General features: G+C 34.7%; 1 long non-coding RNA gene across 1 annotated transcript in view; it reads left to right on the forward strand.

Moving 5' to 3' along the window:
• Positions 1-18,489, forward strand: part of LOC129466011 (uncharacterized) — a 124,209-nt gene extending 105,720 nt beyond the window's left edge. Inside the window, exons 5-6 of the long non-coding RNA XR_010116439.1 lie at positions 17,183-17,280; positions 18,303-18,489. This is a non-coding gene — a long non-coding RNA (uncharacterized lncRNA). The remainder of the gene's footprint in view (positions 1-17,182; positions 17,281-18,302) is intronic.
• Positions 18,490-18,793: the final 304 nt, after the last annotated feature.

Genomic DNA, 18,793 nt, shown 5'->3' on the forward strand with positions numbered 1-18,793 from the left:
GTCACCTTTATGACAAAGGTTCTAATATGAAGGGTACTTGGAATTCTTAAAAAGCTTCCATTAGTCCATTCAATACCCTACTCTGACTTCCACTAATGTATCTTCCCTACTGTGTGATTAGGAAGCTCCACCGGAAGCCATAATCTAGATGCACTGGGGAAGATTTAGGGAGGAAAGTTTTCCATAAGCTTGAAAGACAAAATGGCATTTATCTGAGTTTCAAATGTTTCTTCTCCTTGAGGTTTCGTTTTCTGAATTAAAGTTTGAAGTGAACATACTATATATTCACAGTATTGTGCTTTTCAAATGTCCCCCTCACACACACATACATATAAACACAACAAAGATAGCAGGAGGCAGGTTATGGTCAGAGAAAATTCAGCTCCCTTTGTTATGCTATTTAAGTAATGGTAAGTACATTACTAATATCCATGGCCATTTTTTTAAAACCAAGTAGCAGTAACTAGTTTATCTCACTAAAGCACCCAGATTCTTAGGAACCGGAAAGAAGCTTTTCAGCATCACATCCAATATGCCCCTAATACTTAGTAAAGGCTGATATGATGATGCAGATCTTTTGATCACTTTTGGGGTGAAGATCCAAGTTATGTTACTAAATCCCGATTCAATAAGGCAGTGTGGAAGATGCTGACTTAGCAGCATCTTTATAACTGAAAGCCAGTATTTGGTGTTATTGACAGAACTTTGTGCTAAAGACATGGAGTTTCCCAGCTACCTCAGGGTCATCCCAGTTACCTGTTCTCTCTCCACCTCCCACAGACCATATTGTGATAATCTCTAGAATTATCCCCAAAAGGAAGAAATAAAACATCTGCTTAGTGTATTCCTTATCAATCTTTATTCTATACTTCTCTTTCTGGATTCCCCATGATTCAGAGCACCTCCAGCCATATTCCAGCTGTGTGGTGCAAAGGACCCAGGCGTTGTTTTAAAAATTCTTGAATCATAATGAACTAATAAGGTCCTCAATATAGCATATTTCTCCCATTGTTTAGGTGAGTTAAATTATTTGTAAGTTATGAAAACCAAGCATCTTTCTTGTTTTACTCCAAACATCATATTGGCATTTCATAATAGAAAAATTGAAAGTTGGCTATGTGGTAATATACTTTTTATCATAGACTTGTGTAATACTGTATTAATATATAACAAGTCCAAAATATAACATCTGTATTTTGTCTAAGAAATAAGTCTAGAGCAATGAGTGATTTATTTTTATAGAAACTGCATCCGAGAACTGCAGAGGTTTCAGCCCCAGAAACAAGAAAATGAGAACCTTATCAAGATATGGGCGCTGTAATGGGCTAGATTTTTCTTAAAAAAGAAAGAAAAAAGGAATAGGGAAGGTATACACAGTCTTGCAAATGAGGCAAGAACTGTTCTACAGTCAGGAGAGAGTCAAAATAAAGAGGCCTGATGCTGAGTTGCAGAATCATTAGACTGGTACTCCTTACCTTCTTTCTGCCTGTTAATAATTTCAATGACCAGTACGTAGTAATGACATTGCATATGTATATATGATAATATATTATGCAATAATTTAAAATATGTTGGAAGTGTTGTGCCATTGGAAAAAATGCTGAAGGGGTAATGTTATAAAAGGCTCAGTGCAAGAAAATAAGATAGGTGATATAATCTCAACTATATGAAACGTTTAGATAAGAAACAAAACTAGAAGAAAATACGTCAAAATGTTAAGAGAGGTTAGGATTTTAGGTAGTAACTTAAGGCCCTACATGTCTGGCCACCTGTAATTCTCTGAGATCATCTTTTACTATTGCTTCACTCCCCACCCCCCACAACAGTATCCTGCTCCAGCCACAGTACTGTTCTTCTTTTATTATTATTATTATTCTTTAAGTTCTGGGGTACATGTGCAAAACGTGCAGTTTTGTTACATAGGTATACACGTGCCATGGTGGTTTGCTGCACCCACCAACCTGTCATCTACATTAGGTATTTCTCCTAATGTTATCCCTCCCCCAGCTCCCTACCCTCTGACAGGCCCGAGTGTGTGATGTTCCCCTCCCTAAGTCCACATGTTCTCATTGTTCAACTCCCACTTATAAGTGAGAAGATGTGGTGCTTGGTTTTCTGTTCTTGTGATAGTTTGCTGACAATGATGGTTTCCAGCTTCATGCATGTCCCTGCAAAAGACATGAACTCATTCTTTTTTATGGCTGCATAGTATTCCATGGTGTATATGTGCCACACTTTCTTTATCCAATCTATTATTAATGAACATTTGGGTTGGTTCCAAGTCTTTGCTATTATGAATAGTGCCACAATAAATGCTATATAAAATTACATCCACACTTTATTTTTCTCCATAGCTGTTAACATTACCTGACATAACTTACCTAACATAAGGATTGCTTTTTGCTAGTATTTTCCAAGAAAACAATGATTGCTAAGAAAGGGAGAGAAGAGGAAGCTGAGGGTGTATGCTAGAAAGTGATGGAATTTAGGCTAATAAGAAAAGAATATTTGGGAGAGGCAGAGATGTCAGGCAGAACAATCATTGGATTATATATCACAAAAATTTTGAGGATCAGGGAACCGGGATAAGTAAGCTTGGAAAAAGAAGAAGCAGTAGTCAAGAATGTTGCTGTTTTGTTTTGTTTTGTTTGCTTTGGAAGTGAGGATTGTGGAGGGATTGCAACTACTGTCTGGTGTCATTTCCTTACCTTTATAGACACCCTGCCTAATGGGTTTTGGACTGAACTATTCAGGAGGGGAAAAGAAAAAAAGGGGTAGAGGATATTCCACTGTTACTATTTTGATGTATATAATTAGCAGGCTCTGTCTAGATAAGTATGCACCTATAGTAACTTCCTTTTGAAAAAATAAAAATCAGATCTAATGGGATAACATTTGCAAACTGCTTTTCTTGCACTCAGTAATGTGTCATGGACATTATTTCATGTTAACAAATATAGATATATATTTTTAAAACTATATAACATTTCACTACTTGTAGAGACCATAATATAGTTAACCAATAACTGATTGTTGAACATTCAAATTGTTTTTCTCACACTTTAATAGACAAAGTAAGATCTGTATATACTTGATTTCTATTTTGCATACTTGTTGCTATGGGTTTGAATATATTACCTCCAAAATCAGGTGTTGCCAATGTGAAAGTATTAAGAGGTAGAGTCTGTAAGAGGTGATTAGGTCATGAGAGTTCGTCCCTCACGAACAGGATTAAGATGCTTTTAAAGGATCTTTGCAGTGTTTGGTAGCTTACCCTTCCACCTTCCACCAGGTGAGGACACAATGTTTCTTCCATCTGGAGAACGCAACTCTCACCAGTCGAACCTGCCAGCGTCTTGATCTTACGCTTCCCAGCATCCGGAACTGTGAGAAATGAATTTTTGTTTTTTATAAACTACCCAGTTTGTGACAGCACAAAACAGACTAAGACACATGTTTACATCCTTTGGGTAAACTTTTAGGAGTAGAATTATATGGTAAAAGACTATTAGATTTTAAATGTTGATATTAATTTATTGAACAAGGATTTATTAAGAATTTGCAATGTTTCTCAGGCACTATTGTAGTCTTTTCAAATATGGCAATAATCAAAACAGAAAAGAATGGCAGCTTTTATGAAGCTAATGTACTGGTACAAATATAGTTGAGATGATTCAATCAACTTATATTTCCACCAACACTGTATCAAAGTATCCATTTCCTCTTATCTTCACTAACTTCACTGGATATTTCAAAACTTTTATACTTTTGGCTAATCAATTTTTTTCTCATTTTAATTGTTTCAATAATTTGCACTATTTGATTACTAGAAAAGTTAGACATGTGATAGGCTTATTAGTCATTGTATTTCTACTTCCACATTGCATTTTTGTGCTGTTTGCTCTTTTTTTTCCTATTTGGTTATTTTTTTCCTTATTTGATTTACAAAAGGTTTTCAAATGAAAAGAAATATAAACTTCTTAGTAGAAAATAATTGTTCAGGCTGTCCAACAAATAAATACCCTTTCGAATATGAGAGAATTCCACACTGCCTCCCACTCAGGAAGCCAAATAAGACATGCCATTTTCTCTCTCCAACCTAGTATAGCAAGTATATTGGAGTCAAATGCCCTAAGGATGGCCAATCAGATGTTTCTGCAGGGGATATTGAATCTAGAGGAGGTAATTCAATACGGAGAGTCTTTTAGAGATAATTTGAGATAGCCGTGGTAAAGTAAAAAGGCCCAAAGCTTCTCCATGACCTCTTAGTGAAAATACGCCATTTTGGTACAGTGCCTTTGCTGTACTTGTTCCATCTTGCTTCTGATTAAACTCGCTTCTCAAGCCTTCCTGTTGGTTCTGTGAGCAACTCCCAAAACAACCTTTAGGCTAATGTTAACCAGTAATTTTCTGTTGTTTTGTAACTAGCAACATTATTAGAATAGGTGTTTCATAAATATATATTTCCAGCATAATTTTTCTAATATTTGTGTATTTGCCAAACACAATGTGTTAATTTGTACTTAATCAAGTACATCAATATTTTATTCTGTGTATTCTACCATTGACATGTGCTTAGAGGGCTTTTGAATATCAAAATTATAAAAATATCGATCTATTATATTTTCTAGTATTTATATTACATCGTTAATATATTTGGAATATATGCTTATATAAGGCATAAGAGCTTTATTTGTCGTCTTTATTTTGGTTCTCAAATATGTATCCAATTGCCTCTCACTTTTTTTTTTTCTGGTATAACCAGAACCTTGCTCAGTGATTCAAAAAGCTACTCTTGTCAAATATTTAATTATTCTGCTAATTTGTAGAGACTTTGTTCTTTTTAACTGATCTGTCCATTCTTGGATTCTCACTATAGTTTCAATCAATCTAGTTTAAATGACACTTTCATATTTGATAAGGTTAGTCTCCTTCATTACACAACTTTTTCAGAATTTGGCTGGATATTTTTGTCCACTTATTTTTCAGGATATATTTTACAAATTTTTCAATTAAAAACCCTTTGTAATTTTGATTGCTGTTATACAAAATACACAGCCTAATTGGGAAAAATTTGTCAACAAAATATTTCTAGCCAAGACCATGTGATATTTCTCTACTTACTTACCATTTTTTATGATCACCAGTATTTTGTTTTTATGTATGCTTTGCATAGTTCTTGGTAAGTTTATGTGCTTTATATCTTTATTTAATTGTATTTTAAAAGTGATTATTATTCGTTTTCAAGGGAGTTGTTTTTGTTTATTCTTGGCAATTTATTTACTAATTTTAATTCTAGTAGTTTGGTTTTCTCAGTATGTAATCATGTAATACATAAATCATTATAATTTAATATCATTTGTTCAACTTTTATCTTATTTTCTTGTGTGATAGGTCATGTCCAAGGTTTTGTTTGTTATTTTTCTTTTGTTTTATTTAACATTAAACTTGATGCTTTTTTAGAGGAAAGTCACTACTAATTTTAAACATACTGTAGACTTATATTATTAATAACATTAATTAAGAAATTGGTGGGAAGTCATTTACAGTTGTGGGAATGGGGTAATTTTGTCTCTGTTTGCCTTTTCCCTACATTTGCTGAAACTTTTGCAACAGGGGTCCACCCAGCCTAAAAAAGGGTGAAGAAAAGACTTCATGACCATCGGAAAGTCCAACTCCAATTTCAGATGACTTTCCTGCATTTCAGTAAGGCAGCCATTTTGGCAACACATTTGATAGAACAAAAGGTTTGCCATACAAGGCTTTCAACTGGTGTTTCTCCCCTTTTCTGTTATTGGTCCACAGTTGCAAAAGGTAGTTTCAAATGATTATTTTACATTCCTCCAAAGTCACACCAAATTCTGTGAGATTTTGGAATGTCTCCTTTCTGAAAAACTACACCCAACATGTACATAATACTGTATATCAATTGACCATTTTTCTTTACAAGGTTTGTACAATGCTAACAAAAAAATATGGAACTTTTACCTAAACCATATGTTGGAAAACTGAGTCAGGGTATATGTTATTTTACCACAGGTGACACAACAAAACTGATAACTGCTAATTTCCAAGGCATATCTTGCAGAGCACGCATTTTACAAAGTACATATAGAGATTGAGTCTCAGTAAGACTCAACCTGTCATTCATTCTGAGGCAAATTGCTTTCCAATCATGAACCTGTGAAATCAAACATATTATGTGCTTCCAAAATATAATGATGGAACTGCCGTAAGATGGACATTCCCATTCCGAAAGGGAGATAGGAAAGAAAAAAGGAAGGACAGGTCCCCAGTCAAGTCCAAAATTTAACAGGGCATACAACATTAAATCTTAAGGCTTTGGAATAATCTTCTTTGGCTCAGTGTTCTGCCCTCCAGATCTAATGGGCCAGAGATCCTGCCTTCTGGACACACTAGGACTGAGATTCTGCTCCTGAATCTTTGCCTAGCAAAAGTTGGCTCTAGGTGGTCCTGCTTTCATAAATTTGCTGGACACAGCCCATATTGTAGTCTCATGGGTTGGAGTGCTTGTGGCTCTCCACAGTGGAATTCACATGCCACACAGGTGGCTCCACCAGTCCAGGGTCACAAAGGAGGCACTGCCTCTAAGGCTCTGTTGGGTATTGCCTTGATGGAGGATCTCTGTTGCAGTTTCCTGCCTGGACCTTGTGGCTCTCCAAAGCATCCTTTGAAATCTAGGTGGCGGTAACTATGCCACCATAGCTTTGCTGGGCACAATGCTCACTTTACTACGGTTTTTCAGGGCTGCACCTGGGACAGCAAAAAACAAAGCAATGGAGTAAGAACAGCAGAGTCCTTGTTGTGTGCTATCATTGGGCAATGGCAGCTCTTTCTTTGAAATTTTTCTCACCCCAGGCCTTAGCACTCTAGGCCTCTGATTGTGGGAGCAGCCTAGATGATCCCTGAAATGTCTTGGGGGTCATTCTTCCATTTTCTTTGACAATGGGTCCTGGCTGCTGTTTAGATGGCTAAATAAACTCCCTATCATCTTGGTGAATAGTGCCTGGCTCCAGTTGAGATGGTCCATCCATACAATCCATAGTAATCTCTTATCATTTGTCCAAATCCTTGCTCTCTCCCAAACATGCTTTCTCATTTTTTTTTCCAATATGGATAGGCTGAGAATTTTCTAAAATTTTAAGGTTTGGTTCTGTTTTGATTAACAATTCCATCTTAAAATAACTTCTCTCACCTCACTTTTAACTATACAGGCAGTCAAGAGGGAACAAGCTGCACCTTCAACACTTTGCTTAGATATTTGCTCAGCCAAACACCCACTTGCACCACTCACAGATTCTACTTTCCAAAAAAAATACTAGAATATGAACATGATTCTTCCACGTTCTTTGTCACTTTATAACAAGGATGTCCTCTCTTTCACTGTCCAATAACATGTTCCTCATTTCCATTTGAGAGCTCATCAGAATGGCCTTTACAAATCATACTTCTGCCAACATTCTTCCATTCATAACCACTTAGGTATTTTCTAAGAAGATTGAGGCTATCTCTATAACTGTACTGCTCTCCTTCTGAGCCCTCACCACAATCACTCCTTATGTTTTATTCATAACAATGTAGGCTTTTTCTAGCATTCACCTCAACTATTCCAACCTCTGCCAATTACCCAGTTCCTAAGCTGCGTTTTAATAACACCCCCACTTCTCAGTACCAACTTTCTGTCTTAATCCATTCAGGCTGCTACAACAAAATGTCATAAACTGTTTGGCCTATAAACAACAAAAAATTATTTCTAACAGTTCTGGAGGCTGGGAAATTCAAGACCAAGTTACCAGCAGATTTGGTGTCTGATGAGTGCCCACTTTCTGATTTACAAATGGCACCTTCTTCCTGTGTTCTCACAGTTGGAAGAGGCAAGGGGTCTCACTCAGGCCTCTTTTATAAGGGCATTAATCCCATTCATGAAGATTACAAACAAGCAAAAGGGGTAGTCCAGTTTCTGGTCTCTGTTCACTCTCTGTCTACTCTCCTGAAGCAGTTCAGCCACTCTAATAGCAGCTGTGAAGTGATGTCAATGGCCCATTGTTGTTATGCGTCATTTTCTACAAAGGTAGTTAACTTTGAGGGCTCTGGAGATAATGTGGCTGGCACAGATACACATATGTGATTTTACTCCAGTTTGTCTCTTTTCTCTTCATCTTTACCATTAAGATTGACAATAAATCTAAGGAAACTGATATATAGCAATGTGTGAAGGCAACGTATGGCAAAAAGTATTATTTGTTTGTATATTTGTTTTCCTTCCACAAGAGGAGTAGATCAAAAAATTAACAACTTCAGGGAAACAATGAGACATGGTCAGATCCTCTGTCTTCCAACTCTAGCACTAGACATGAGATGCTATTTATCTAGAGTAGAAGAAGGAGCTTCCATCTTTTTTATGAGTTCTCCTAATCAGGGAATTCATTGAGATTTGAGGGAATTTCCCCAGCTAATTTCTCACAACAGTTCTGTGATATCTTGAAGAGAAGTTGAGTATCAGTTCCAAGAGTCATGGTAAACTTGGTATGACTATCTGGAAAAAAATATCTTGAAGTTTAACAGGAAATAGTTGCTACTATTCTCTATTTCATTGCTGATGGCTGTTTTATTCTCCCAGTTCCTTATTTCTTACTCATTTTGGACAGATCGTAGGAGTGAGGAAAGGCAACATCTTTGGCTCCATCGTTTTGAAAAGTTTTTCTTTTATACATACTTGTTTTGTTCTTCATTTTGTTTATTTAACAAAGTTAGTTTCTAGGAACTAATCTGTAGCCAAGAAAGCAAATATTAAATAAGCTCTCTCTGGTAATGAGGAAAATATCTAGATATTTCATGGTAGATAATTGCAACTAAGAGTGATGAGGTCATTTGAATCCATAGTATCATAAGCTACAGGTTTGTTTGTTTGTTTGTTTGTTTGTTTTTTAGAGATAATGGACATTGTACAAGGATGTAATCAGCCTTTTTATTGAAAATCAATTTTACTTCTCTACTTCTAAAGATTGTGTGGTAGGAGCTCTGGAAAATTGAGTATTATTTTCAATGAGGAAACCTGGTGAGGAAATTGTTCTGCTGTGAATGGCAACAAATTAAAACCACATATTAACATGAATCCACAGGAAATATTGAATATCATTTTAACTTTGTCATTTAACCAGAGGTACTCCAAGTTATACTGCATTTACAACAGTAAAAACAGAACTATAACTACCGCCATACTTACTATGTTTTTAATACTGGAAACTTAAAAGTTGAGAAATTTGCCTTAGTAATATTTCCTCAGAAGATGAGCTACTTGGGTCTTTACATAAACTCATTTTAAAAAAATGTTCATGTATTGAAATACAACTTCACTTTTAAAGAAACAATTCTTCGTGGAATATCAAATTTATACACTGTTGTTTGAAATATTAACCTTTTACGTTTGTATAGTTTCCACATCCTATTTATCAAACATACACACAAACACTGCTATTATTTCACTATATAAATCGCCACTTATTTTTGCAATAATATACGTTAAAATTACTAAGACACATCTCCCATTTTCTTAATCTATCTACGACTATGAACAAAAATATTCTGGCACAAAATTTCAATGTGTTTTGTAGCCATACATGCCATAACATAACATAGATTTTCTTTTAAACTAAGGCTTTTTTGGTTGTTTTAAACATAACATAGATTTTCTTTTAAACTAAGGCTTTTTGGTTGTTTGTTTTCTAACCTAAAAGCAAATGAGTGCTAGCATATTTAATAAAAAATGCTACATAACAGTATATCTTGGTCAGGCACAGTGGCTCATGCCTGTAATCCAGCACTTTGGGAGGCCAAGGCAGGAGGATCACTTGAGCCCAGGAGTTCAAGACCAGCCAGGGAAAAACAGAGAGACACCATCTCTACAAAAAAAAAAAAAAAAATCTAAAAATTTAGCCAAGTGTGGTGGTGCATGCCCATAGCCTCAGCTACTCAGGAGGCTGAGGTAGGAGGATCACTTGAGCCAGGAGGTTCAAGGCTACAATGAGCCATGATTATGCCACTGCACTCCAGCCTGGGCAGCCGAATGAGACCCGGAAAAAGAAGAGAAAAAAAAGAAAGAAAGAAAAAGAAAATAGAAAAGAAAAAACAATATCTTATACAATGGCAAGACTCAAAACTGTATGTCAATGCAATTTATTTCTCCAAACTTGCTATACTTTCACACCTCTAAATATATCTATTAGCTATGTAACATAGCTAATATATAATATAGCTAATGATTTGTTTTCACTTTTACTTCAGTTTTCACTGTGCCTATGGCAAAGAGACAAAACTTTACGTCTACCCTCTTAAGGTCTCTGTCTGGGCCTGAAAATTAAACTAACTAAAATACATTACCTGGAGAAAAGCATATAGATTTTTACCTGTAGGTGGGAATCCCCACAGAAAAGTGAAGACCGGAAGAAACAACAAAAACTAAATGCTTCTATGCTAGGTTGAACAAACAGTACCAATTGTTAAAAAGTAACTGAAATAAATGAAGAAGCTGAAGAAAGGTAAGAGTTATTTTAACAAGATTTGTTTGTATAAATTTTTCTCAGCCTCAGTCTCCCATCTCTGGTGACAAGACAGTACAGAGAGGTACCTCCTAGAACAATAGACCATCTTTCACATTAGGTAGCTTTCTCCTTTCTTTGGTGATAAGAGTGTTTCTTTTCTCCTGGGACATAAAGGGCAGAATGTCAGTATAGGCTATTTTTCAAATGTCTTTACCTCAAAATAATTCTTATGGCAAAATGGCATATTTAGGGGTGGCATATTCTGCCACCATTCTCATATAACAAAAGATTTTATCATTACTGTCTCCGGCATTTGTTTTTACACTTCCATTATTGAAGTTATTTATTTTTGAGATGGAGTCTTGCTCTGTTGCCCATACTGAAGTGAAGTGGCGTGATCTCAGCTCACTGCAACCTCTGCTTCTGGGTTCAAGCAATTCTCCTGCCTTAGCCTCCTGATAGCTTGGACTACAGGCACCTGCCACCATCCCTGGCTAATTTTTGTATTTTTAGTAGAGGCGGGGTTTTACCATGTTGGCCAGGCTGGTCTTGAACTCCTGACCTCGTGATCCGTCCACCTTGGCCTCCCAAAGTGCTGGGATTACAGGTGGGAGCCACTGCACCAGGCCCAAAGTAAATTCTTTAAATAAGAAGTCCTCTTTTAAATATAGGACTTGGATAAAGGCAAGTGGTTAGTTTTTCACAAATCTTACATTTCACATAAGGAAGCTGTATTAGTCCATTCCCATGCTTTGAAGAAATACTCAAGATTGGGTAATTTATAAAGGAAAGAGGTTTAATTGACTCACAGTTCAGCATGGCTGGGGAGGCCTCAGGAAACTTACAATCATGGCAGAAGGCAAAGGAAAAATAGGTACCTTCTTCACAGGACAGCTGGATGGAGTGAGTGCAAGCAGGGGAAATGCCAGACACTTATAAAAGCATCAGATCTCCTGAGACTCACTCACTATCATGAGAACAGCATGGGAGAACCACCCCCAACACCGATCCAATTACCTCCACCTGGTGCCACCCTTGTCACATGGGGATAATGGGGATTACAATTCAAGATGAGATTTTGGGCAGGGACACAGCCAACCCATATTAGAAGCCATGTTAACACTTTTGACCTAGGTAGAGGCCTTCATTAAAATAAATATATAAAACAGAAGTGTTCACAAAGTGTTCACAAAACACAGTTAATGATTCTATCATTTGATTTTTTTTCTTGCTGTAGATAAGAGCAGGCAACATTAGTTCTTTATTTGTAAAACAAAATTCTTAACCTGGGAACCATATTTTACCCTTTAAAAATCCAGAATATCCAGCATAGTGTCGGACATATAGTAGGCACTCCTCAAAATTTAATAAATAAAATTTTGGTAAATCTAGAATAGAAATATGTAGAACTGTTGTCTCGCTTGTTAGAATATGGGCTTCTCAAGAACAATGGCCTTGATTTCTATTTTGTCTTGTCTATACATATTAAAGTGTTCATTTCCAATAAATAACTGGTAAAGTTCAAAGGAAATGATTTTCTAATTATATTTAGGTATACTTTAAATTAAAATCTTTAAAAGCAAAAGTCAAATAGAAAAATCAAAGGTATACATAATCAAAAACTAAAATCCTGATATAATACAATTTAAATAGCTCAGAGAGTTCTGTAGACATTTCCAAAGTTTTGCATTCATTTGTTCATTAAGAAAATTACTTATTGAGTTGCTCTTATAAATTAAGAATTGAGAGATGAAGGACAAATTCCCTGAATTTAAATGGCCTACAATGTAGTGCAGGTAAATTAGTAAAACATAATTTATACAAAAAAGCTAAATTCATGATACATTGAGACCTTGGTGACAGTTGCCTATGAGTCTGACTTGTTGGGGAAGTGGAAGTCAGAAAAGCCTTCAGAGAAGAGATGAATAATACATGAGTTAAGATTTACCAGCAAAACTGAGCTTCTGGGAGCAGGAATCCTTCTTTTATTTACTTCTGATAATTGTATCTAATACAATGTTGAGCACACAACTTTGTATTGTGTGCACCAAATAAATATTAATTAAATAAAATTCTAATGAATCTATAACACATGTTTAGAAAGAAAATACTGATACAAGCCTATAGACAGATATATTAGAACAATGGAGAGATCTAAAATAAGAGCAACTTCAGTGAAAAGATGAAAAATGGCTTCATTTTGGAAGCCATATATATGGCATTGGACATAGAATAGGAAGACAGAAAAAAGAGCTTATGCCATTACAAAGGTGGGTGACAGAGCATGGCTTCTTTGAAAGGTACATGAAATTCAATCTTTTGACAGTTCAAAGTATATATAGGAAGGAGCTGATGCCAAACAGAGGTGAGTGACAGATGAAGAAGCTCTTTAAAGAAAGTGAATGGAAAGGAGAAAAGACTAGAATGAGGAAGACTGGAAACAAGATACTACAATGGTCTAGACAATTGACGATGTGTTTCCAAGTGAAGATGGTGGTGGCAAAGGGTCAGAAGAGAAGCAATAAATTCTTATGAGGAGGATCAACATGACCTGGTGATTGATTGGATGTAATAAATAGGGGAGAATAAGTCTCATATGATCCCCAGGTTTCTCATTAAAGCAACCAGGCGTGGTTACTAACTGAGATTGAGATTGTGAGAGAAATGTCAGGTTTGAGAAGGATGGTGCTAAATTTCTTTTAAATTTGTTAAACTTGAAGCAAGTTCCAGTTACAGAATTCCAACTATTGGTTGGATATATAGAGTTAAAGATAGAAATCTAAGATGGAGATAAAAATTGGGTGTCATGGGAATTTATGTAGTCATTGACACCCTAGAGAAAGTTGAGCTTGATTAAAGTGAAAAAGAGACTAAAAAAAAAAAAAAACAGGGCTGAAGAGAAATCCTGCATAACATGAGCCTTTTATGGGCTACAGAAGATGATGAACTAATGAATCAAATTGAGAAGCAACAGCCAGAAAAACAGAAAGAAAAACTAGAGGTGTGGTGTAACTGAATTCTCAGTAATATTGTAAAAGAAAGATAGTAATGGCAATTACCATGGGAAGTAGGGAAAGAAGATGGTGGGCTGTGTGGCAAGTAAGACATTATAGTTAACCATAATCTCAGCTTCTGTGAAAAAAAAGAGAAACGGCTACATTTTTGGGCACTAAAGATTAAACAGAAACTGAGGAAGTAAACAGACAATACACAGTGACCTTTTTTTTTCTATAATCTTAACAGTAAGGGAAAAGTTAAATCCTGGACAAATTATTCAATACAAACTTGGTACAACACTGATGATAATTTCCTCCTTGCCAAAAAAAATAAACTGCATAATTTCATGGATGCACAGGCTATGTGTTGTAGACCATTATTTGTGGCATATTTATAAAAATTATATAAAACATATGTAGACCAACCAAATGAAAGTTTATATTTTAAAGTTATATAATACATAATATACAATACAAAGTTAGATAAATAATATATAACTGCATCTCCTAGTCTAAAGCTCTCACACAATACATTTATTTCTAATTGATTTCATGCCTTAGAGTAAAGGAGTAAAAAAAATAGTCACCATTACTATTAAAGCAGAATAGAAATAAAGGTCTAATATATTACCTTTAGTATATTAGATATTAGATATTTAGGAAAGTTCAAATAAGCAATTTTGAGAATTTGAGACAACTCTGGATTTTTCCTCTGTTTTTAACTTAAGTTTTCCAAACATGTCACTGGGGTGGTTTCATGTTTAAGGTTTTTACATTGAGGATAATGTTATACAATTAAAACTAAACATTTAAATTATATGTTCATATTCACTTACTTGGATGTTGACGGGCTAAGGGATTTCTATTTACAAAAAAAGCAACCCTTACATTTGTTAAACTGCATCTGGAAAATATGATTTTGCCAATATTAGAACCCATCTGACCGTTTGGAACTGGCTTTAAATCTTTGGGGAATTTCATTTGTTTATCCTCAGAATAATATGACTTCCTGTGTTAAGAAGAGAGCTTCTAAACAGCCAAAAGTCTTCTTGGATATCAGGTAGTTAGTTTCATAAGCAATTTTTCAGAGGCTGTCCATGAATTAATTATAAACACATGAATTTTATTTTCTCCAATGGACAAACTGTTTTCTGTTTTGTTTTAATAGAAAATATTAGCAAAATACAGTTCAAATTTTGCTATATATAACAATCTGAATTAAAGTTGTAGAAACAGAACGTATGTATCTTCTCTCTACTTGAAAATAGAATGTAATTTGTACTGACTACTTGGGGTGTGCTGTAACTTCAATCATATATTAGGACTACCCAGTGTTCTTATAGTACCAAATATATAGTGAATTCTCTAGGCTTGTGGCATTTGAGGATTTAACTCTGAGTTTCTACTTTTTTTCACTAACCTGAAAGATCAATGACATGCTGTAATCAAGAAACAAATTCCTTGTATCTACATTTCAATGTAACTTTGTGGTTTTTCTACCCATCTTGTGTTAGTAGCATTCATTTATTGACATTCTTTAACATTTGTCTTTTGACAAAAATGTCCACAAGAAAAGATAGAAGTGTCAGTTAAAAAAAAAAGAAAAGAAATAATTAAATTGTTTATGAGAAACACATGACTTAACAAAAAGAGATGGAAAAGCTGGGAACTTCTACAAAAACTTCCACATTTGCAAATTTGGAAACAGATGTTCTTAGAAAGAGCTGCTCTTGAAAGCCTGTGGTCTTAAATTCAGTATCTTCACTGCAAATAACTAAATGATGCTGGACTTATAAAACAGAAGAGATGAATTTTTAAAAGACTGCCATTTAAAATTGTTTCACTTACTAGTAGATAATAACACTAAAAAAAAAGCTACTATTTGTTAGATGCTTACTGTGTGCCCACTGTGTTAGCACTTCATGCAATCCCTTAAATAACCCAACAAGATAGCCTATAATTTTCCTTATTATACACCCAGGAAGACTGAGGCTCAAAGAAGTTATATAACCTCTTGAGGAAACCAAGTTATGATTATACAAGCTCATCAGCAAACTCTATTGGACTTTAGTTTGCTTTTTTGAGTGTTACTATGAAAATACATATTTCAGAAATGGGCTATTGATTGCCTCTGGATAAGCTCATTTATTAGATTCTATGCAAAATATATATAAGGTGGATGGAGGGCTTAATATTGTAGGTTAAGTGAGTGGGCTCTGGAAACATGAGTGCCTGAGCTCACACCCTGGAAAGGCCTCTTACTAGTTAGCTCATTTCAGACATGTTACTTATAATCTATGGTCCCAGTTTTCTCATTTGTAAGATGTGTATAATAATAATACCTACCTAAGAGAATAGGTATGTATAAAGCACTTAAAGCAGTGCATGACACTTAGGGCTAAATTATGTTGGCTATTATTACAGTAAGCATATCTCCATCACTATCATAACTGCCTTTTGTTATCTAACTATTTATGTTATTTTTTCCTGTCTCTCCCCAGAATTTAGTCAATTCAGTAAGACATAATAACTAACAAGCTGATAACTATCTTGTTAGGTCAAGGACATTATAGAGAAAAATATGCTTTAAACATTTCAAGTATAGTTCTGACTACTTATTTCCCACAGATATTTTTTACTATTTATGGTAATATTTATTTTGGAAATTCATTATGGAATTATATATGTAAATAAGCTTTAAGTAAATCTGACAGTTATTTTTTGTGAATGTAATATGATATAATACGATATTCAACCTGAGAAGAGCTAGAAACAAATCTTCAAGTTCCACAAAAGAAGAGTTACTCAAAATGATACAGTCTGAATTAAGCAATTTGAATTCTTTTAAAAATGGCATTTAACCAGCAGACAGAAAGACAAGAAAGCTGAATCAACTTAGAAACTTCCTATATTTTGCAACAGTGGTGTTGTGATCCTTCAAGTAAAGGGAGATCAGTTTGATGCCATTTTGAGCTCACTGTGCATTGGAGCATAAAAGGAAGAGGTGGGTGGGAGCAAAGTTGAGCTAGAAGTCAACTGGAATGAGACACAGCAGGAGACGAATGGAGCAGTCAGACAGATGGGTGGATGAAAAGACTGGAGCACACAGGAAGGTGTTCAGTGATGACGCAGCTAAGAAGGTGCAAAAGGTTATGATATGACCCAATTACCACAAATAACCAAAAAAAAAATAACTATAAGGATAGGATGCAAAGAAAAGATTGAAGCCTCATTTGAAATGTTTTCTGGAATTCCTTTTGCAGTTCTGCTCAGATTAAGTTATCTAACTATACTGTACCCAATTTATCTGACAACTATTACATTTTCTTATTTTATTATACATTCAGTACCCTAAATATATAATAGTTGTTATTCCAAGGTACTTATGACTCCATGTTTAAGCCTTAACTTCTGTTTTGTTTCAAGATTTTGTAATAAAAAGAGAATGCCAATTGATGAAAACATAGTCTTAAAAAATAATAATTACATAACTAAGCCTCCCTATCCAGTTCATATATTTATTGTTTGCACTTATAATTTATTACTTTTTTGTTAAGTGTGTTTCCCATACTAGACAATGAGATTTCTTGAGGGAAAATATATTTTATTATTTGGAATATGTAGCACGGGACCTGGCATGGAGCAGCATTCAAAATATTGGGTAGAAGGAAAAAGGAAGAAAGAAGGGAAGGACAGGGAAGCAAGGAAATAAAGGAAATCAAGTACGTATAAACAAGAGAAAATAAATGGTGCTATCACAACTTGCTTCTGCATTCTATCTTAAGCAATAATTTTGTGGGATAGGGTTCCATTGGATTTAGTGTTCCATGAGGGGTCAAATAAGAAAAATAGTGTCTTGCATATATATAGCACTTTATAATTTATTCTTTCATATTCATTATTTGTTTGATCTTCACAGTAACTTCATGGACAGATTTTTTTTCTGTCAAATTTTTTTTACTATTTATGGTAATATTTATTTTGGAAATTCATTATGGAATTGTATATGCAAATAAGCTTTAAGTAAACCTGACAGCTATTTTGTCTGAATGTATGATATGATATGATATTTAATATATGATATGATATTTAACCTGAGAAGAGCTAGAAACAAATCTTACAAAAGAAGAACCTGAGACCCAGAGAATTTAAATGACTTTCCCAAGTGTACTTAGATAATATATAGCAGAGTTTGAATCAAACTAAACATTTTCAAGTCCATAAATTTCTTAGGAACATAGTTTAAGTTAAATTTTATTAAATCAATTGCACACAGTAGTATGCATTCCTGAAGAAGAGGCTCAAAGTTTGTTTTGTATATACCAAGGAACATCAACAACAATAACAACAATAATATAACTAACATATATTGACTGCTTCCTACTTGGAGACACTGTTCTAAGAGTTGATGTGTGTTCATCTATTTAATCTTTGTAACAACCCTATTTTTAAAAGTACTATTATTATGCTTATTTTATATATGAGAAAAATGAGGCGCTGAAAACTGAAGTAACTTATCCAAATTCACACAGTAATGGTAAAGCTAAGATCTAGCCATTATTATCTTCTAATAAAATATCTCTGTCCTTATTACAGTATAAAGTATGCACTTAAAATATGAGAAATTGTAGTTAACTCATAATGTCATTCTGGAAACTTTATACCAGTCTCTGAAGCCAATTAGTTGTATTTTTTTGGCAAAGTACTAACCCTGCTTTTATCTGCTTCTTTCCCATGAAATAAGGCTGTATATGTAGTGATGCCCATGCTACCTCTGAAATCTAAAAATCTAAGATGAAAACGTGCACACAGTCTTGGCAGCACTGGGGTAATAGACTATGAAAGAAGAAATCAGATTGGAAAAGTCAGTATATCAGTGAAGAAAATAATCACTCAAGGAGAGGAATAAACAGCAAAACTATATAATTATAGATACAGTTGTTTTAATGCTGATTATTCATCCTTATATAACTGTCTACAGCCATTTAGGGTTGTCTTCTTCCGTTTTGTGTTGCCATTGCAGAATATGTGAAACTGGGTAATTTGTAAAGAAAAGAGATTATTTAACTTACGGGTTCCGCAGGATGAGAAGTTCAAGAAACATGACACCAGAATCTGCTTGGTTTCTGTTGAGGACTTTCATGCTTATATCACAACATGGCAGAAAGTTAAAGGGGGGGTAGATATGGTCAAATAGGAAAAACCTGAGGGGCATCTTGGCTTTATAACAACCCA

Source organism: Symphalangus syndactylus, chromosome 17 (genome assembly GCF_028878055.3).
Source record: "Symphalangus syndactylus isolate Jambi chromosome 17, NHGRI_mSymSyn1-v2.1_pri, whole genome shotgun sequence".
NCBI lineage: Eukaryota > Metazoa > Chordata > Mammalia > Primates > Hylobatidae > Symphalangus > Symphalangus syndactylus.